A 22,697-nucleotide genomic window follows, 5' to 3' on the forward strand; every position below is an offset into this window, starting at 1 on the left:
ACTGGACTTAGCGTATGTCCCACAGCATCTCTTCCACCTTCAATATGTGAATAGGGCATCACGCCTGCAAACGTGGTTTAAGTTTATATCCACTCAGCAAATCGATTTAAGAAAAGCCTGTAGGCCGCTGAGACACTGTTCTGTTGCCAGTGTGCTGCTGGTTTGCTTGGTATTTTGCCTGTAATGGACTTCGTATTTTGGTCTCCATATTTAAGGGTGGATATACTTGCATTGGAGGCTGTTCAGAGAAAGTTCACTACATTGATTCCAGAGATGAGGGGGTTGATTTATGAAGATAAGTTGAGTAGGTTGGGCCTATACACATTGGAGCTCAGAAGAATGAGAGGTGATCTTAACGAAACTTAAAAGATAATGACGGGGCTCGACAAAGTGGATGAAGGAAGGATATTTCAACTCAGGGGAAACTAAAACTAGGGACATATCTTAGAATAACTGGCCACCCATTAGAAACGGAGATGATGAATTTCTTCTCTGAGGGTTGTAAATCTATGGAATCCTCTGCCTCAGAAAGCTGTGGAGGCTGGGTCTTTGAATATAATTAATGCAGAGATAGACAGATTTTTGAGTGATAAGGGAGTAAAGGGTTATGCGGAGCAGGCAGGGAGGTGGAACTGAGTCCATGATCAGATCAGCGATGATCTTCTTAAATGGCAGAGCAGGCTCGAGGGTCCAAATATCCGACTCCTGCTCCTATTTCATATGTTCTAACTGAACATTTCTCCCAGTGTAACGTTTGTTGTATTGAAATGTGTGTCTTTTATAAGCTTCAGGTCCTTGCTCATGCCTACTGCAATTGTGTAGAAAAGGTATGCGTAAAGAGATGGCTATGTATGGAGATGTGAATCAAGGAAACACGACCTGTGTGTGACAGTGACACAGCCTTGTGTCACAAGCAGAACAATGCACCGATATCCTTGTGGTTATGGTTTGAGCAGGGTCAGTTCACCAATGCTCAAGCTAAGAGGTGGCAGGAATCGGGAGCAGCACCAGTAAATAAAATCTAAATGGAAATTCTGATATAGTTATCTTCATTTATTCGTATTTTAATAGCTTTTGCTGAATGTGGCCCACGCCAAGTGCCAGGATATCAGATCAGGCTCACCATAGAAAATGAGTTTGACAGCCCGAAGGTAGACAATGTCAACCAGATTCCCCCATCCACCAACCTAACTATTTCTTCACTAACTCGAGCTATTTTGTAAGATGTGACCTTATTTTGAGGAAGCCATGTTCAGTACTTTTAATAGCCCCTTCACTTTCCCCATGAAAACAGCATCTCTCAGGATATATTCGAGCATCTTCCTGGTGATCGAGGTCACGTTGATGGGCGTTTATTCCCTGGCTCAGATTTGTCCCCAATTTGGTAAATAGGAACGACATGTGCTGCCTTCTATTCTCAGGGAACAACCCATGACTCTACTGTGCTGTTGTAGATATGGGCAAGAGGCTGAAAGAGCGCCCATCCCATCTCTATAATCACCCTTAAGTGGTATCATCTGGACCGTACACATGTCAGGATTAATCCTCATGGCAACTTTGCTGTCAGTGAAGAGAGATGAGAAAGACTAAAGTGCTGCTTGCCCCTCTCAGTGTGGCCCTGAAGGACTGTGTCCAGCGTGAAGTTCTGTTCCCCCTGTAAGATCCTCCCCCCCAGATTGTCCTTTCTCAGCTCCAGCCAGGTGATGCTAAACACTCAGGTGGCGCTAAACACTCAGGTGGCAAAGACAAAAATCCACAGGAATGTGCTGAAAGCAAGACTAATTTGCGTGTCTATATAGATTTATTAACACCAGCGTTACAGGAGTTATAAACCCCAACTATCAGAATGAACACGATTCAGTCCGGGATGTGATTAACAGCAGCAATAATAGCAGAGTCCAACCCCTGCAGTCACTTGTAAACTCGCTGGTGTCTCAGCAGGTATTGTTTGCTTTTAAAACTCTTCTCACAGTCAGAACATTTAAAAGGCCTCTGCCCAGTATGAACTCGCTGGTGTGTCTGCAGGTGGGATGACCGAGTGAATCCCTTCCCACACTCAGAGCAGGTGAATGACCTCTCCCCAGTGTGAACTCGCTGGTGTGTCAGGAGGTGCTGTTTGATTTTAAAACTCTTCTCACAGTGAGATCATTTAAAAGGTTTCTCCCCAGTGTGAACTTGCTGATGTGCCAGCAGGTAGCATAATGCAGTGAATCCCTTCCCACACCCAGAGCAGGTGAACGGCCTCTCCCCAGTTTGAACACGCTGGTGAGTTAGAAGGTTGGATGACTGAGTCAATCCCTTTCCACAGTCGAGCAGGTGAACGGCCTCTCCCCAGTGTGAACTCGCTGATGTGTCCGCAGGTCGGATGATGTCGTAAATCCATTCGCACAATCGAAGCAGGTGAACGGCCTCTCCCCGGTGTGAATTCGATGATGTGTTTCCAGCTGGGACAGGTAGTTGAATCTTTTGGCACAATCCCCACATTTAAATGGTTTATCCCCAATGTGACTGCGCTTGTGTCTCTCCAGGTTGGATGATTGGCTGAAGCCTTGTCCACACACAGAGCACGTGTACCGTTTCTCCCCACTGTGAACAGTGGTTTCTGCTTCCATGGTCAAAAGCTGATGATATTCCAGTCCCAATGGATTGAGTGACTGTCAGATCTTGAGGTGATGTTTGGTTTGAGCTTTCGGTCTAGAAATCCTCCCCTTTTAACACCCTGTAAAGTGAATTTCAAACAGGAAAAAGTGAGTGAGAGAGAACCAACAAAAACACAAAGGCAGATTGTGAAATTGAGCTTAATGAATCTGATCATTTGTGGGGCCGGCACTAGAAAAAAGTGACCATGAAAGCTGCCGGATTGTCGTAGAAAAACATCTGGGCCATTACTGTCCTTCAGGGAAGGGAACCCACCTCCCTCGACAGGCCCACATGGGAAATTGTTGGTCCCACTGGGCCCAGAATTACCGGGAGTGAATCCGAGCAGCTTCTCCCCCCTCTCCATCCAGCTGAAACTGATGCAACAAACAGACCCACACAGGAGGCCAGGGAGTAACTTCCACATCCAGCGCCCACCCTGATACAGAGCGGCTGGGAATTGCTGGGCCTGCTGTGTAAGTGTAAGTTGTTGTTTTCCTGGTGTGGGGGAGGCGCTGCCCCTGGGGTTTGCTGGTGCTGGGAGTGGAACCTGACTCTGGGCCCGAGAGCTGCATTGCCCGAGAGCCGCGGGCCGTGTTGCCCTGGTTTGGGGGGGGGGTGCAGGCTTGACCAGCAGCTCTGTCTCAAGGCATTTGACAAGGTGCCACATAAAAGGTTACTGCACAAGATAAAAGTTCACGGGGTTGGGGGTAATATATTAGCATGGATAGAGGATTGGCTAACTAATAGAAAACAGAGAGTCGGGATAAATGGTTCATTCACTGTTTGGCAATCATTAATTAGTGTCAAATGCCGACTGGAATTCCAAATACACCACATCCACTTTATCCACCCTGTTCGTTACATCCACAAAGAATTCCAGCAAATTTGTCAAATATGACTTCCTCTTCATAAATCCATGCTGTCTCTGCCGCAGGGATCGGTGCTGGGACCCCAACTATTTGCAATCTATGTTAACGATTTGGAAGAAGGGACAGAGTGTAATCTCGCCAAGTTTGCTGACGTTACAAAGGAAGGAGGAAAAGCAATGTGTGAGGAGGACACAGAATCTGCAAGAGGACACAGAATGGCTAAGTGAGTGGGCAAAAATTTGGCAGATGGACTATAATATTGGAAAGTGTGAGGTCATGCACTTTGGCACAAAAAATCAAAGAGCAAGTTATTACTTAAATGGAGAAAGATTGCAAAGTGCTGCATTACAGCGGGACCTGGAGGTAATTATGCATGAAACTCAAAAGATTACTATGCAGGTACAGCAAGTGATCAGAAAGGCCAATGGAGTCTTGGCCTTTATTGCAAAGGGGATAAAACCAAGGAAGTTTTGCTACAGTTACACAGGTTATTGGTGAGGCCACTCCTGGAATACTGCATGCAGTTTTGGTTTTTTTATTTACAAAAGGAAATACGTACTTTGGAGGCAGTTCAGAGAAGGTTCACTAGGTTGATTCCGGAAATGAGGGGTTGACTTATGAGAAAAGGTTGAGGAGGTTGGAACTCTACACATTGGAATTCAGAAGAAAGAGAGGTGATTTATCAAACCGTATAAGATTATAACGGGGTTTGACAAGATGGATGGACAGAGGATGTTTCCACTGATAGGGGAGACTAGAACTAGGGGGCATAATCTTAGATTAAGGTGTCGCCCATTTAAAACGGAGATGAGGAGGAATTTCTTCTATCACAGGGTTGTAAATCTGTGGAATTCGCTTCCTCAGAGAGCTGAGGAACCAAGGACATTGAATACATTTAAGCCACAGATAGAGAGTTTCTGAACCGATAAGGGAATAAGGGGTTATGGGGAGTGGGCAGGGAAGTGGACCCGAGTCCATGATCGGATCAGCCATGATCGTATTAAATGTAGATGTCTCTGCAAGGTCCTGCAACTCCCCTGGGAGGACAGGCGTATCAACATCAGTGTCCTCGTCCAGGCTAACATCCTGATAGAGAATTCAAACAGGCTGCATTTAGACAGGTTGAGAAAACACAGACTCCCATGTCTGCATGCGACTGAGCACATTCCATTAAGTCATCAATCAACTTGACATTTCAGGACCTTTGACAGTGAGCCATTTCGGGGTTAAGAATATATCAATTGAGCCAATAAGGTCAAAGGAGGCAAGTTCTTTTCTGTAAATTGAACCAGGTATAAGTACAGCCATTTTGACCATGTGGTCTCAGAAGGACAAAGGCCTGGCTTAAAGCCAGAAGCTTGTTGTTGCTGCCAGAATAAAGTTACATTAAAACTACAATCGGAGTTCGTATTTCATTGGAAATTAGGAGATGTAACAATTTTGGCGTCATGAACAGGATCGCTGAGGGAAGAAACTGAATTTTGGACATCGGACCTACATACTGAGGTAAGGACTCCTCTTTATAAAAGTCCTCGGTCAAAAGTCTAAATTCGCCTCTCCTTCTACGCGATTCCGAAAGCCTCCGGTTTGCTAACCCTCCAGTTGGTAGTCGGCTTGAGGTCCCATAGACGTCTAACTTCGGCGGTGCGTTAGTGAATTAATCACCGACCTACTGAACGGCTGAAAAGCCTACGACTCGAGACCCCAGTAAAGAAATCAGTAGTGTGGCAGCAGGAGATAAGAGCAAAGAATTGCCTACAACTGTTAAAGGTGGGCAGGCGCCACCTGAGGTTTTGATAGATGAAATCCTCCAACAGTTGAAAGAATACATACAGCAACAACTCGACTTATCTAAAACCTGTATTAAGATCGAACAAAAGTACGGAACCTCCAAAGGATAATGGTCCTTGGACGAGATTAAAAGGGTCTGGGGAAAAACGACCTGTATGAAAAATAAAGAGCGAACTAGATGGTCCCTAGCCGTTATGGAAAAGATCCGAAAGCGGAATGAAATTATAATGCGTTCCCAACATGATCGAGAACTGACCAGTACAACGGACCAATTGCAAGCTGTTTGTGCACTGGTCTAACAGAAAAAACTTCAACTTGAAAAGTCGGAAGCGGAAGTTAAAGATCTTAAAGTTGAAATTAAAGAATGGAAAAAATCATTTGGTCAAGGAGACAGTGATAGGAAAAGGAAAATGTATCGATCAATTCCCAGGGTACCCATGTTTGGATCAATTAAAAGCACAAACCCGAAGACACGACCGAGGAATAGATACGGATTCTGAATCCTCCGACGATACAGTGTCGGAGGATGAAGAATTAGGTGTGCGCTTTGCCCCATTTAAAAAAAGACGAGTTGTAGTCAAATCGGAAGAGACTGCGGATGAGGGTGGAACCAAAAAAACGAGGAAAAGGGTGTATGCAGAATATTTAGTTCATGATCCGGCTGAGCCAGAGAAAATTGATAAATGGTCCAAGGAATTGCCCAATCCAAAGAAAGGGGGAGTAAAAACGTGGGACTAATTTGACCGCTTTAGAAATATATATCAACTTCATCCCTGGGACGGAGTGCAAATTTTGACCATAATGGTGCCAAAAACACAGGGAAGAAAATTGCACGACAAGGTAGAAGAAGCTTTGAGGCAGGATGAACAAGAATTAAACGCAGGATAGGAGGCGATTAAACTGGCTGCAAGCCTTCAGTCCAGCTAAGACAGACTGGGGAAAAATTGCAGCCTGCCAACAGAAAGGAACAGAGGAGGTCCGGGAGTATGACGAGCGGTTTAGATACACGTGGCTAGAACATTCGGGTATGAATAATACGGATGAGGAAATGGATGAACAAGTGTTTGGACCCCTGAAAGCAGCTTTCGTGGCAGGTCTGAAGCCAGAACTGTCCAAAATGCTTGAGGTAGTGTTACCGGACTGGGAAAGTAGAGGAACTACCTTTGCAGCATTGGTGGATCAATCTAACCAATTACATCGGGATATGGGAGCTAAAGTCCGAGCTGTACAGGCTATGGGATGGAAATCCCAGGATTCCGATAAACAGTTAGTAGGAAAATTACCTGTAAAATGTCATTATTGTGGGAAAGAAGGTCACTGGGCCAAGACATGCAAGGCAAAACAGCAAGGTCGTGGCTGGGGAAGAGGACGCAGCCAGGGATACAATTCAGCCAACAAACCAGGCTTGTCAGAAGATAACGACCTCATAGAAGCATTTAAGCGACTGACAATACAACAACAGAAGGAGTTACTTGGGATAGCAAAAAACGATTAGAGCCCACCCTGATCCACCTCCTCACACTAATACTACAAAAGGGAGATGGGCTATATATAACTGTGAGGATGGGCGATAAGGATGTGGACTGTCTTTTCGACACGGGGTGGAATTAACATGCTTACCCCTACAATATGGAGACTTTTTGTCGTTGGATGGTAGGGCACGTACACCCTCTGGAGTTGGGGGCCATGAAATGGAAATTAAAAAGACAACACGGGTACTTAAAGGGCTGGGTCCACATGAATTAACCACGCCGGTCTGGATAGGCCCAGTAGATCAACCCCTTTTGGGAATGGGCATTCTATTCCAAGTAGATTCATCATTGCATTTCGAGGATTGTCGGGTGACGTGGTCAATTAGAACTTTGAAGAAAGAAGAATTGAAGGAACACCCGATATGGACTAAAGATAAGAACGATTGTAGCCTACTCCAGATGGAGCCTATGTCATTTACCAGGACCAAGCCTCCATGCGCTAAATAGTATCCCATCAGTCCAACTGCCATCGTGGGAATCTTACCGGTTATTCAGCAATTGGAGAAACAAGGGGTGCTTATTAAAATGCATAACTCCTCCAATAGCCCCGTGTGGCCCGTACAGAAATCTAATGAGACTTGGCGTTTGACTGTCGATTATAGGAAAGCTAACCAGTGTATTGATCAAAGCTCCTTTGTTCACGGATCCTTCCACCATTTTTAATGCTCTCAAAACGTAACATAAATATTTCTCGGTTATAGATATGGCCAATGGATTTTGGTCGGTGCCTCTGGCACCGGAGGTTCGACAGTGGTTTGCTTTCACGGTCCAAGGACAACAGTATACTTGGACCCGGTTACCGCAGGGTTTCCACAACAGCACTACGGTATTCCACATGGCTTTACAAAGCCATTTGTGAGAATTACCTCCCCTGTCATCCACAGTCATCCAATATGTAGACGATATCCTGCTAGCTTCAAACACGGAAGAACAGCATGAACAAGATTTACGAGCTTTGCTGGACCACCTTTAGCTGAAAGGACATAAAGCCAGCATCGACAAAGCACAAAAATCCCAAGAAGAGGTGGTATACCTGGGAGAACAGATTTCAGAAGGAAAGAGATAACTTAACTAGGATAGAACTGCAGCCATTCGGGCTGCTAAAAACCCACCACTATTCAGGAACTAAGGTCTTTTTTGGGATTGTGTAACTTCAACAGAAATAGGATTGACTCCTTCACACAGCTTGCTCAGTCACTGATATTTTAAAGGGGAAACGTGCCTCTAAAGAAGCCATCACCCTCACTAAGGAACAGCAAGAGGCCTACCTGAGTTTGAAAAAGGTTTTGTGTTCAGCACCGGCTCTGGGAATCCCCGACAGTGGTAAGCCATTTATCCTGTTAGTCCATGAGAAAGAAGGATATATGACAGCTATATTGACACAAGAACATGGGGATCGGCAAAGACCAATTGGCTATTATTCGGCAAAACTAGATGCGGTAGCCCTCGGATGGGGAAGTTGCCTAAGGGCCATGGAAGCTACATGTCGAGCGGTAATGACCACTGCGGGTCTAGTCCTCGACCAAAAGCTGATTGTCAAGTGTCCCCACACCGTACACGCTTTGCTGTCTTTGAAAAGAATGTCTCAGGCGACGGCAGCAAGATGGACCCGCTGGACAGCAGTTTTGGAAGCTCCTAATCACCATATCGTCCGGGCCAGCCCTGTTATTCCCGCAACTATGCTCCCGATGTCAGAATCGAGGGAGCAAGAGGGGGGAGAGTGTGAAGAGCATGACTGCGTGGAGATTTTAAAAGAAACAGAAGAAGCAGCCTTAGCAGTAGAGGAGCCTCTGCACAACCCAGACCTCATCCTGTTTACAGATTGTTCCTCCTTTGTTGACAATGGTACCAGAAAAGCAGGATGGGCAGTTACAACCTTATATGAGGTAGTGGTAAAAGGATGTTTACCATCAGGAACGTCAGTACAACAGGCCGAGTTACGGGCCCCGTCAGAAGCATGTCGAATAGCAGGAGGACAGACAGCTAATGTCGACACAGATTCGCGTTATGCTTTTGGAGTCGCTCACGACTTTGGTCTGTTATGGCCTTAAAGAGCATTCCTCACTGCTGCTGGTACACCTATCCGAAATGGAAAAGAAGTCTGAGACTTACGAGAGGCCATACAATTACCTCAGGAAGTGTCCATCCTGAAGTGTAAGGCCCATACCAAGGAAAATACTGCGGAAGCACAGAGAAATGCCCTAGCCGACCAGGCAGCTAAAGATGCCGCTGCACAGGGCCTTCCCCCAGAAGAACCAACACAGAGGTGCAGATTGAAAGCACTCAGGACTCTGACACGAGACCTTCAAACAATGCCAGGCGAGTGCTCCCGAGAGGAAAAATGGACATGGATTGATTCAGGAATTAAGCTATGTGAAGATGGTGTCTGGAGACAAAGAGTTACCGACAAGCCAGTCGCGCCACAAGCGCTTGTGCCTTTGTTAGCCCAACAGATCCACTCGTGGGGACACTTGGCCTCACAACAGATGACAGCACGGTTCCAGAAAAGCTGGTGGTGTCGGGGATTTAAAAAACATGCCCAGCTGGAAGCAGACCGCTATGTGGTCTGCCAGAAAAATAATTCTGGACCCATCACGGTAATGCCCCAACTGAGGCCCCCTGCCCCTGTCGGACCATTCCAGCATCTGCAGGTTGATTATATATCTCTTCCTTCATGCCAAGGATACACTCACATTCTTGTCATGGTCGACAGATTCTCTCGATGGGTAGAAGCTGTCCCAACTAAAAGAGCCACAGCCAATCACACTGCAAAGGACTTGTGTAAGGATTACATTCCCCGATGGGGAGTCCCGAGTAGCATTGACTCAGATCAGGGAACACACTTCACAGGTGCTGTCTGCCAAGAAGTCTGTAGGTTACTGAACATTACGTGGGATTTACACTGTCCTTATCATCCACAATCATCAGGACAAGTAGAACGAATGAATCGAACTCTGAAACAACGGCTTGCCAAATATCACCAAGAAGGAACACCGTGGCCCCAGGCACTACCAATAGTGCTTTGGAGCATTAGCGCAACCCCAAACAGAACTACAGGTCTAAGCCCATTTGAAATTATAACAGGAAGACCCATATCGCTGCCAGGAACTATTGATTTAAGGAAAGCTGATGTTCACTTAATGAGTGACACTTTGTTATCATACTATCAGAACCTACCCAATGCTATTAGTTCTGTTTCCCAACAGGTATCAACAGCTTGGGGTAATCCATCCGAAGGAGGACATGACATCATCCCGGGAGTCTGGGTGTATGTGAAAAAGTTGCATAAAGAAGCTTTGGGTGCCAAGTGGGAGGGACCTTATCAAGTGTTATTGACCACCCAGACAGCTGTTAAAGTCCAAGGAAACAAAGCTTGTATCCACGCTTCACACGTTAAACGAGCACCCGTAACTGAAGCTGAAATTTAATAAGGACAATTACTTTTTGCCAAAATGTATAAATTTACTGTATTAATGGTTGTGGATATTCTAGGCATAGGCCTACTTCTTACTAGCCGGCCCTCTGCACCAAAGGAAAATAGTAGAGTACCAAGGGAATTACATGTAAATACCTTTTTATATATGTCATACATTTATGCCAAACAAGGTAATATTTCCAGTTGTTGAGTATGTACACATATTCCTATTCACTCAAAGGGAGGGATTCCCTTGAGGCCATTTCCCTTGAACATCTCGGAAATGGCTGAGTGGATAATTAATCAAAACAAAACAGGCAATTTCAGGATATGGAAAACTGGGCGCGAAAATGGAAGTCAGCAGGTTACAATCTGACTACCTTTGAAGGGGGATACCAGCCATGCTACAATAATTCCAAACGGCCCCCATTTTTTGTTATCACTAATACAACGGGAATAGGAAGACCGGGGGAATCGGTCTGTCTGATTAGAAACATCAAAGGAGGCCAAAATACGGGGTATAGTAACTGCTCCCGGAATAATAATATAATCAAGCCACAGAACCATCCAAACTGGGCTGATGTGGGAATATTTAACGTAACGGGGATTCAGAATAAAACGGATGGAAAAGCCTGGACAGGACCCGGAGTGTTGCTGACAAAAAAACAGCTAACCTTCATTGCCTATAATGGCACCTATTGGGTGTGTGGCCACAACGCCTACCCTTGGCTGCCCCAAGGGATCCTGATATTTAGCCTACATTGTGCCTTATATGTATCATATAAAGTCACTGTCGGAACATTTACACCGTACTAAGAGAGCTATCACAGAAACAGAGAGGTTCTTTGCCATTCTGATCCCCAGGTACGAGACCGCCAGACTGGCAAGGGAATCCATTAACATGGCAGCCGTTGTGGAACGGGTAGCCAATGATACCTAAGAGGCCCTAGTTAAAATCAATGCAGAAATGGTAGCAATCCGCACAGTAGCCCGACAGAATAGACTGGCCCTTGATTACATCCTGGCTGAAAAGGGAGGTACTTGCGCCCTACTCGGAACTGAGTGTTGCACATATATCCCAGATAGCTCTGAAGAAATTACCCACTTAGTGGAGCATATCCAAAAGGAGGTGGAAAAACTTAAGCAACCCCCATCATTCACTTTGTGGAGTGGAGCCACTGAATGGCTAGGTTCAATGGGAACTTCATTGGTGGAAGGTTTAATTCCATTTGTTGTAATTATTTTACTTTTATATTGTTCGTTTATGTTGTTTAAATGTTGTAGCAACCAGGCGGCTATAGCTGCTGTCCAGCAGGTGAGACACATTGCAGGTCCCAGCAGACCCTCTGTACATAGCACAGGGGTATGTTATGTTTCAGGGAAGGTTCTTTACTGGTTGAATTAAGATATTGATTTGGATGGAATTGGACTAAGGTTAATTAACCTACTAAAACCAGACTTCCATTGTGGCCACGATGGAACTCGGGTTGGTGTAAATTTGTGTGGAAGCTACTAGTCTGGATATGTGGCGAAACACATCAACAAATTTTAGAAGGAAACTCTATTAACATGTATGAATTTATTTTGAAGAATATTTAACCAGTGATACCTTATGTGTTATGATTCCGTTTGTGAAAGAATCAAAGGGGGATTGATAGAGAATTCAAACAGGCTGCATTTAGACAGGTTGAAAAAACACAGACTCCAATGTCTACATGTGACTGAGCACATTGCATTAAGTCATCAATCAACTTGACATTTCAGGACCTTTGACAGTGAGCCAATTCGGGGTTAAGAATATATCAATTGAGCTAATGTCAAAGGAGGCGAGTTCTTTTCTGTAAATTGAACCAGGTATAAGTACAGCCATTTTGACCATGTGGTCTCAGAAGGACAAAGGCCTGGCTTAAAGCCAGAAGATTGTTGCTGCTGACAGAATAAAGTTACACTAAAACTACAATCGGAGTTCATATTTAATTGGAAATTAAGAGATCTAACCCATCCCCAGCATTGAAGCACTGATCACAATCGATCAGGTTCGCTGGCCAGGCCACATAGTTCGCATGCAGAGACGAGACTCCCCAAGCAAATGCTCTATGTGGAGCTCCTTCCTGGCAAACGAGCCAAAGGTGGGTAGTGGAAACGTTACAAGGACACCCTCAAAGCCTCCCTGGTAAAGTGCGACATCACCACTGACACCTGGGGGTGCCTGTCCGAAGACCGCCCTAGGTGGAGAAAGTGCATCCGGGACTTCTTCGAATCTCAACGCCGAGAGCATGAAGTGGTCAAGCGCAGTCAGTGGAAGGAGCGTGCGGCAAACCAGTCCCACCCACTCCTTCCCTCAGCGAATGTCTGTCTCACCTGTGACAGATTCTGTGGCTCCCACATTGGACTGTTCAGCCACAATGAACTCACTTCAGGAGTGGAAGCAAGTCTTCCTCAATTCCGAGGGGCTGCCTATGATGAAATGGCAGAGCAGGATCGAGGGGCCGTATGGTCTGTTCCTGCTCCTATTTCTTATGTTCTTAAATTGTGGGTGTCTGCTATGGGAGCGTGGATTTTACTTTGTATCTGTCCATCTCTGGTATGTGAATGAGGGTTTTAATCGGAGTCAGTTTCTGATACGAGACTGTGGGTTTTATCCTGTACCTATCAATTTCTGGTAATTTCCTGTGGGTTTCATTCTGCTTCTTTCCATTCCTGATGTGTGAATGTGTGTTTTGTGCTGTATCTTTCCATCTCTTATGTGAATGTGAGCTTTGCTCTATACCCATCATTCTCCAATATAGAAACATATAAACTTACAGCACAGAACGAGGCAATTTCGGCCCATCATATCCACGGGGGCCGACAAAGAGCCGCACGGCACTTGGACAGCGGCCCAAAAGGTTACATAAAACTATGAACAAATGACGGAAAGGCAGAGAGCACCCAGCCCAACAAGTCCGATTCACACAACTTATACTGAAACATTTTACACACCAAACGAAGCCAAATAATCTCCTGGGAGAAGCAAAAACCAGATAAAAACACAGGCCAATTGAGGGAGAAAAAATCTGGGAAAATTCCTCTCCGACACATCCAGGCGATCGAAACAATTCCGGGAGATCACCCTGGTCGAATTCGATTCCCTGCAGTACATACCATTATATTTGCGCCGTCCAACAAAGGGTCATTCAGTCTAATCCCAATTACCAGCTCTAGGTCTGTAACTCTGCAGGTTATAGCACTTTAAGTACCCATCAAGCCATCTCTTAAAAGTGGTGAGGGTTTCTGCATGCACCGCCAAGTTCCAGGTCCCCACAACTCTGTGTAAAGAAGTGCCCCCTTAAATCCCCTCTAAACCTTCCACTAACCACCTTAAAGCTATGCCCCCTCATAACAAATCCCTCCACCAATGGAAATAGACCCTTGCTATCCACTAAATCCAGGCCCCTCAACATTTTGTACACCTCAATCAGGTCTCCTCTCAACCTCCTCTGTTCCAATGAGAACAAACCCAGCATATCCAATCTGTCCTCATAACTAAGATTCTTCATTCTAGGCAGCATCCTGGTAAATCTCCTCTGCACCCTCTCGAGTGCAATCACGTCCTTCCTATAATATGGCGACAAGAACTGCATGCAGTACTCCAGCTGTGGCCTAACTAAAGTATAATACAATTTAAACATAACCTCCCTGCTCTTATATTCTATGCCTCGACCAATAAAGGCAAGTTTTCCGTATGCTTTCTTAACCACCTGATCCAGCTGTCCTGCTACTTTCAGGGATCTGTGGACAAACACTCCAAGGTCCCTTTGTTCATCGACACTATTAAGCGGCCTACCGCTTAACGTGTATACCCTTTCCTTATTAGCCCTTCCAAAGTGCATGAACTCACACTTCTCTGAATTAAATTCCATTTGCCACTGCTCTGCCCACCTGACCAATTGATTGATATCCTCCTGCAGCTCATGACTTTCCTCTTCATTATCAACCACACAGCGAATTTTTGTGTCATCTGCAAACTTCTTAATCATACTCCCTGTATTCAAATTTAAATCATTGATATAAACCACAAAAAGCAAGGGACTCAGTACTGAGCCCTGCGGAACCTCACTGGAAACATCCTTTCAGTCACAAAAACATCCATCAATCATTACTTTTTGCTTCCTACCTCCAAGCCAATTTTGGATCCAACTTGCCACTTTGTCCTGGATCCCACAAGCTTTAACCTTCATGACCAGTCTACCATGTGGGACCTTATCAAAATATTTGCTAAAGTCCAGATATAATACATCGTACGTATGTTAGTATTGTTTTGTCAATTTTTGTTATGGAGGTGAGTATTTATGTTGAATCTGTCGGTTTCTGGGAAATGAGTCTGAGTTTCACTCTGTATCTATCTATCTCTGCGATGAGTGTGGGCCTGTCTCTGTATCTCCATTTCTGTTCTGGGAGACTGGGTTTTATTCTGTACCTGTCAAGTTCTGATATGTGATTGGGGGCCTTACTCTATACCTGACAGTTTCTGCTTAATTGCAATGGGCTTTCCTTTGTACCTATCAATTTCTGGTATGGAAGAAAGGTCTTTACCCTGTACCTGTCAATTATTGGTGAGTATTGGCATTTCAATGTATATCAATTTATGTTATGGGAATATGGATTTTAACATGTCAGCCTCTGATGTGTGAGTGTCGGTTTTATACTGTATCGCTCAGCCTCTGATATATGAGTGTTGGTTTTTATACTGTATCGCTCATCCTCTGATGTGTGAGTGTGGGTTTTATACTGTATTTCTCAGACACTGATATGCAAGTGTGTATATTTTTCTATAAATGTCAGGTTTTGGTATGTGTATTGAGGTTTAATCTGTGCTTCTCAGTTTCTGCTATGTTAGTCTGGTTTAATCTGTACCTATTTGTTCCTGCTATTTGATTGTGTGATTTAGACTGTACCTGTCAGTTCCTGCTACGTGAGTGTGGAATTTAATCTGTATCTGCCAGTCTCTGGTATGTGAACGTGAGAATCAATTTTATTTTTTACCTGTATTTCTGATATGTGAGTGAAGATTTTGCCTTCTGCGTGTGATTTTTTTGATGTGTGGGTTTTACTCTGTCCCTATCAGTTTCTGTGGTGCAAGTAACAATTTTACTTACTGACTTTCAGATTTCCGATATGTGCACATGGGATTTACACTTTACCTGTCACTCTCTGGTATGCAAGTGCAAATTTTATTCTGTTAGTCACTTTCATATATGTGGGTGTGTGCTGTATACTGTATCTGTCAGTCTATGGTACGGGAAAGTGGGTTTTATTCTGCACCTGTCATCTTCTGGTATGCTCGGTGGTTAAATACTGAACTTGTCAGATTCTGAAACATGAATATGGCGTTTGCCCTGCAACCGTCAGCTTCTGATATGCGAGTGTGGTTTATACGTTCTGTTTCACATTTTCTCTGATAGATGATTGTGTGATTTAATCTCGACCTGCCAGTTTCTGGCAAATGAGTGTGGGTGTTTAATGTGTGATTTGTTTCAATGGTGAAACAGTATCTGATTCTACTGCTCCACGTGGCTGTAAGATTCACAATGTAACACTGCCACTTCGGACCACTGTGGGACTGACAGCTTCTGCTGCCTGTGATAATAGGATTGTGGCCAGTTCAGTGTCTTTGTGCTTTGCCAGTGATAATCTACTTACTGTGTGTGAAAAGGAGGTGCCTGCACTTTCCTTGTGTTCCAGGTGGAGGAGGAAAGATCACATTTGTTCTGGCTGGTTCAAGAATTTTGCTCTGAGAATGATAATACGAGAACATTATTAGTTCGAAGCTATGGATGTAGGGGAGAATATGATGTATCTGAGGGAGCGACCATGTATCTCTCAATCACCAGCAACACGGTTCTGGAGAACTCAGCTCACCGACACAATATAACCCGTCTTTAAAATATCTTCTCCCACACTCCTCTCCTGGTGCCTGCAATGGATGCACTTTGTGAAACTCCTCACATCCTCACTGTCAGGCTGTGTTTCCACTGTTCACTATCCAAGAATAACAGACACGGTGAGATTGGAACTGAATCAGGAACATTCACTACTGATTTGGGGAAAGAAAGCAACAATGAGGTGGTTTACTTTTTCTGTTAACTTACACTGTCCACACACAGCCCGAGAATGGCCTCTCCCTTCCCCTACTCACTCTATGTTCCGGAACTATTTCCTGCTCCACTCTGCCTCTTACACACAGCTCCTGACTGAACTAAACCAGGAACGTTCACTACTGGTTTGAAGACAGAAAGCAGCAATGATTGTAAATAGCAGATTCTGCCCATTCTGTCTCCCTTACCCTGGACGCACGCTGTCTACACACAGCCCGAGAATACCCTTTCCCTTCCCCCACTCACACCATACACCGAGACTGGTTCCTGCTCCATGCTGCCTCTTACACAGAGCCCCTGACTCCTCCTGAATTTCCCCCTTATTCTAAGATCATGCCCTCTAGTTTTATTCTCCCCCATCAGTGGAAACATCCTTTCTGCATCCACCTTGTCAAGCCCGCTCATAATGTTATACATTTCGATAAGATCACCTCTCATTCTTCTGAATTCCAATGAGTACAGCCTCAACCCTCTCAACCTTTCCTCATTAGTCAACACCCTCATCTGCGGAATCAGCTAATTGAACCTTCTCTGAACTGCCTCCAAAGCAATTATATCCTTTCATAAATATGGAAACCAAAACTGCACGCAGTATTCCAGGTGTGGCCTCACCAATACCCTGTATAGCTCTAGCAAGACTTCCCTGCTTTTATACTCCATCCCCTTTGCAATAAAGAACAAGATTCCATTGGCCTTCCTGATCAATTGCTGTACTTGCATACTATCCAATTGGTGTTTCATGCATAAGTACACCCAGGTCCTCCTGTACTGCAGCACTTTGCAATCTTTCTCCACTTAAATAATAACTTACTCTTTTATTTTTTCTGCCAAAGAACATGACCTCACACTTTCCAACTTTTACTCCATCTACCAAATCTTTGCCCACTCACTTTGCCTGTCTATGTCCTTTTGCAGATTTTTTGTGTCCTCCTCACACATTGCTTTTCCTCCCATCTTTGTATCATCAGCAAACATGGCTACGTTACACTCAGTCCCTTCTTCCAAGTCGTTAATATGGATTGTAAATAGTTGGGGTCCCAGCAATGATACCTGCAGCACCCCACTCATTACTGATTGCCAACCAGAGAATTAACCATTTATACCAATTCTGTGTTTTCTGTTCGTTAGCCAATCATCTATCCATTCCAATATATTACCCCCAACCCTGTGAACTTTTAACTTATGCGGTAACCTTTTATGTGGCACCTTGTGAAATGCCTTCTGGAAGTCCAAATACACCACATCCACTGGTTTCCTTTTATCCACCCTGTTCGTTACAACCTCAAAGAATTCCAGCAAGTTTTTCAAACATGATTTCCCCTTCATGAATCCATACTGACTCTACCTGACTTAATTTTGCTTTTCCAAATATCCTGCTGCTGCTTCTTTAATAATAGACTCCAACGTTTTCTCAACCACAGATGTTAGAATAACTGGTCGATAGTGTCCTGCTTTTTGTCTGCCTCATTTTTTAAATGGGGGCATCACATTTGCAGTTTTTCAATCTGCTGGGACATCGCCAGAATCCAGGGAATTTTGGTAACTTACAACCAATGCATCCACAATCCCCGCTGTTACCTCTCTTAAGACCCTAGGATGCAAGTCATCAGGTCCAGGGGATTTATCTGTCTTTAGTCCCATTATCTTACTGAGTACCACCTCTTTAGTGATTGCGATTGTGTTAAGTTCCTCCCCCGCCATAGCCCCTTGACTATCCACTGTTGGAATATAGTTAGTGTCCTCTACCATAAAGACTGATACAAAATATTTGTTCAGAGTTTCTGCCATCTCCATGTTCCCCATTACTAACTCCTCAGTCTCATCCTCTAAGGGACCAACATTTACTTCAGCCACTCTTTTCCTTTTTATATACCTACAGAAACACTTGCTATCTGTTTTGGTCTGTGTGTTGAGGTTTAATCTGTGCATCTCAGTTTCTGGTCTATTAGTCTGGGTTTAACCTGTACGTATTTGTACCTGCTACTTGATTGTATGCTTCAGACAGTACCTGTCAGTTCCTGCTATGTGAGTGCGGAATTTACTCTGTATCTGTCAGACTCTGGTATGCGAAAGTGGCAATCAATGTTACTTTTAACCTGTATTTCTCTGATATGCGAGTGAAGATTTTGCCTTCTATGTGTCATTTTTCTGATGTAGGTGTGGATTTTACTCTGTCCCGATCAGTTTCTGCGATGCAAGTAAAATTGTTACTTACTGCCTTTCAGTTTTCCGATATGTGCACATGGGATTTACACTTTACCTGTCACTCTCTGGTATGCAAGTGGGGATTTTATTCTGTTACTGTCACTTTCATATACGTGGGAGTTTGTTGTATACTGTATCTGTCAGTCTATGGTACGGGAATGTGGGGTTTATTCTGCACCTGTCATCTTCTGGTATGTTCAGGGGAGTTAACTACTGAATCCGTCAGATTCTGAAACATGAATATGGCTTTTGCTCTGTACGCGTCAGCTTCTGATATGCGATTGTGGTTTACACCTTCTGTTTGACATTTTTTCTGATTGATGATTGTGTGATTTAATCTCTACCTGCCAGTTTCTGGCAAGTGAGTGTGGGTGTTTAATGTACCTGTCAGTGTGATCTGTTTCAATGGTGAAACAGCATCTGATTATACTGCTCCATGTGGCTGTAAGATTCACAATGTAACTCTGTCACTTCAGATCACTGTGGGACTGACAGCATCTGCTGTCTGTGACAATAGAATTGAGGCCAGTTCTGTGTCTCTGCGCTCTGTGAGTGATAATCTACTTACTGTGTGTGAGAAGGAGCTGCCTGCACTGTTCCTTGTATTCCAGGTGGAGGAAAGATCACATTTGTTCTGGCTGTTTGAAGAATTTTGCTCTGAAAATAATAATACGAGAACATTATTAGTTCTAAGAGATGGATGCGGGGGAGAATATGAGGGAGCGACAATGTATCTCTCGACCACCAGCAACATGGTTCTGGAGAACTCAGCTCACCGAAACAATATAACTGGTCTTTAAAATATCTTCTCCCACTCCCCTCTCCTGGTGCCTGCAATATATGCACTTTGTGAAACTCCTCACATCCTCACTGTCAGGCTGTGTTTCCACTGCTCACTGTCCGAGAACAACAGACACGGTGAGATTGGAACTGAATCAGGAACATTCACTACTGGTTTGGGGAAAGAAAGCAGCAATGATGTGAAAGAGCGAGGTGATTTACTTTCTTTGTTAACTTACAATGTCCACACACAGCCCGAGAATGGCCTCTCCCTTCCCCCACGCACACCATGTCCCGGAACTAGTTCCTGATCCACTCTGCCCCTTACACACAGCCCCGAGGGAACTAAACCAGGAACGTTCACTCCTGGTTTGGAGAGAGAAAGCAGCAGATTGTAAACAGCAGATTCTGCCCATTCTGTCTCTCTTACCCTGGACAAACACTTTCCACACACAGCCTGAAAATGGCCTCTCCCTTCCCCCACTCACACCACGCACTGATACTGATTCTTGGTACACTCTGCCTCTTACACACAGCTCCCGACTCCCCCTGAACTCCCCCCGGACTCAATGCCAATCTCTGAGCCCATCTGCGGACACGCTCCCAAAGTGCTGCGCTGCTGTAAGGAGGCTGCTGCTCGATGCCTTACCCCGGGACCGTGGTGTCACCATTCCTGGCTGTTTTAAAGCATCTTCTTCCACTCACTGAGTGAATGGCGATCACAGGCAGGGCTGGGGGAGGGCATGTGCTCTTCTGCTCACTGGGAATCGACACAGTGGGTGGGGCTGAACCGTGCATGTGCAGCTCTCTGCAATAAATTATTCTGTAAAAATCAAAGTGCACTTTTTCCAATTTACTTTTATCAGAATCTGAGCAAAGGAACTGCGCCTGGGGGGAAAGGACAGAGAATGATTAAAGCTGGGAGCCTTGTCCCTTGGAGATGATCAATTTGGGATCATTCCGTGCAGGGTGTTTCTCTCCATGAGCCCGTCTTCACAAAGCAATCCTGCAGCAACATCGGAGGGACGAGGGAGTGGGAGTGTTTGCTGGGACCGTGCAGGAGTTAATATCTAACAGAAACAGTCCGAGATCAGTTTAATTAGAGTAAAACACTCGGTCACTGAGAGTAATAATGAAGTGGATAATCAAGGGGCTATAGTGAGGGAAGAACTTTATATAATAACTATTCATAATGAAGTAGTACTCGGTAAAATAATGGGAGTAAAGGCAGACAAGTCACCTTGCCCTGATGGCTTCCATCGTAGGGTTTTAAGAGAAGTGGCTGCAGAGATAGTGGACACATTGGTTGTAATCTACCAAAATTCCCTGGATTCTGGGGCGATCCCAACAGATTGTAAAACTGCAAATGGAATGCCTCTCTCTAAAAAAGGAGGCAGACAAAAAGCAGGTAAGTATAGACCAGTTAGCCTAACATCTGTCATTGGGAAAATGCTGGAGTCCATTATTAAGGAAGCAGTAGCGGGACATTTGGAAAAGCATGATTCAATCCAGCAGAGTCAGTATGGCTTCATGAAAGGGAAGTCATGTTTGACAAATTTGCTGGAGTTCTTTGAGGATGTAATGAGTAAGATGGTTAAGGCGGAACCCGTGGATGTGGTGTATTTGGATTTCCAGAAGGCATTTGATAAGGTACCACGTAAGAGATTACTGCACAAGATAAAAGCTCACTGGGTTGGGGGCAGTATATTAGCATGTTTAGAGGATTGGTTAACTAACAGAAAACAGAGAGTCGGGATAAATGGGTCTTTTTCCAGTTGGCAAATGGTAACCAGTGGGGTGCCGCAGGTATCGGTGCTGGCTCCTCAACTATTTACAATCTATATTAATGACTTGGAAGAAGGGACCGAGGGTAATGTAGCGAAGTTTGCTGATGATACAAAGATGGGTGGGAAAGCAAATTGAGGACACAACAAATCTGCAAAGGGATATAGACAGGTGAAATGAGTGGGCAAAAATGTCAGATGGAGTATAATATGGGAAAATGTGAGGTTATCCACGTTAGCAGAAATAATAGAAAAGCAAATTATAATTTAAATGGAGAAAAATTGCAAAGTGCTACAGGACAGAGAGACCTGAGGGTGTTTGTGCATAAAACACAAAAAGTTAGTCTGCAGGTTCAGGAAGTAGTCAGAAAGGCAAATGTAATGTTGGCCTTTATTGTAAGGGGGATAGAATAAAAAGCAGAGAAGTCCTGCTGCAAATGTGCAGGGTATTGGTGGGACCACACCTGGAATACTGTGTGTTTAAGGAAGGATATACTTACATTGGAGGCTGTTCAGAGGCTGATTCCGGCGAGGAGGGGGTTCTCTGATGAGGACAGGTTGAGAAGGTTGGGACGATACACTTTGGAGATCAGAACAATGAGAAATCCAAGGTGTGAGAATAAAATAACTCAGCTGTTACTTTACAAAGATGGCCGCGCATGCGCTTTGCTGCTCACTGAACCAAGATGGCGGAGGACTGACCCTGCCTTCCTGTACAAAGATGGCCGCCGTTACCCCGGGCTTGTGACCGGGAGAAAGCCTCGAGGCTGCAGTCGCCGATATTCCGGTTATTATTCCGGGCTTCCGGCGGGCACCAGTTATTTATATAGCCTCCCCGGCTACCCGCTGGTCCATTACCCACCTCCGCCCCGCGGACACTGAGCTGTTTTGAGGAACAAATAATCACCATGTCCACGCCGCCATTGCACTCACCGCGCATGCTCCAAACAGAGCCAGGTCTCGCGCCTGCGCACCGGGTCTCTGGGGTCGGCACATCCTCCGTCGCGGGGAATGCTGGGTAAATACCAAAGACCAGGTGAGAGAACGGGACAGGATTTACTTGGCTCCCATTGGGCACTGAGCCATGTTCATTCTGGCACTCAGACTTTGTTTCTGCTGCTCTGAATAACCCTGTCCCTGAGCTGGAGATTAATGTTCTGTCTCAATACTGAATAAATCAGCTTGTTTCAAACACCCTGTGTCCAATATGTGATTTCTCCATAAAAAGAGACTAATTAATGTTCCCTTCCCTTCCATTTTGGGCCTTTTCTTTCTCTAGATTATTTCACTTCTCACGTAATTCATCTTTTCCCAAATCAAATCCCAAACTTGTTTCGTTTGAGTATACGGCTTGTGGGTGTCTCAGACTGAACTGGCGTGACTCACTTTACACTCATTTAACGTTCCTTTCAACCAACCCTTGAAAGAACTATCTTGCGTCAGACTGTAAATCTGTTATTTTCTGTATTTAACGATTTTTGAATGCGCTTAATAGATCTCCACACAAACTGCATGTGATCAACTTTGAAATGTTCTGACCTTTG

At 44.7% G+C, this 22,697-nt stretch overlaps 1 long non-coding RNA gene across 2 annotated transcripts; it reads right to left on the reverse strand.

Moving 5' to 3' along the window:
- Window positions 1-1,790: 1,790 nt before the first annotated feature.
- On the reverse strand, window positions 1,791-22,086 carry LOC139254519 (uncharacterized). 2 transcript variants are annotated; one of them, XR_011592031.1, is made up of 4 exons: window positions 22,016-22,086; window positions 19,158-19,246; window positions 15,930-16,020; window positions 1,791-2,719 (listed from the first exon to the last, which is right to left on the reverse strand). It is a non-coding gene; the product is annotated as an uncharacterized lncRNA (long non-coding RNA). The 2 variants fall into 2 exon arrangements; XR_011592030.1 differs by lacking the exon at window positions 22,016-22,086 and adding an exon at window positions 21,654-22,005.
- Window positions 22,087-22,697: the final 611 nt, after the last annotated feature.

Source organism: Pristiophorus japonicus, unplaced genomic scaffold (assembly GCF_044704955.1).
Source record: "Pristiophorus japonicus isolate sPriJap1 unplaced genomic scaffold, sPriJap1.hap1 HAP1_SCAFFOLD_56, whole genome shotgun sequence".
Classification (NCBI taxonomy): domain Eukaryota; kingdom Metazoa; phylum Chordata; class Chondrichthyes; family Pristiophoridae; genus Pristiophorus; species Pristiophorus japonicus.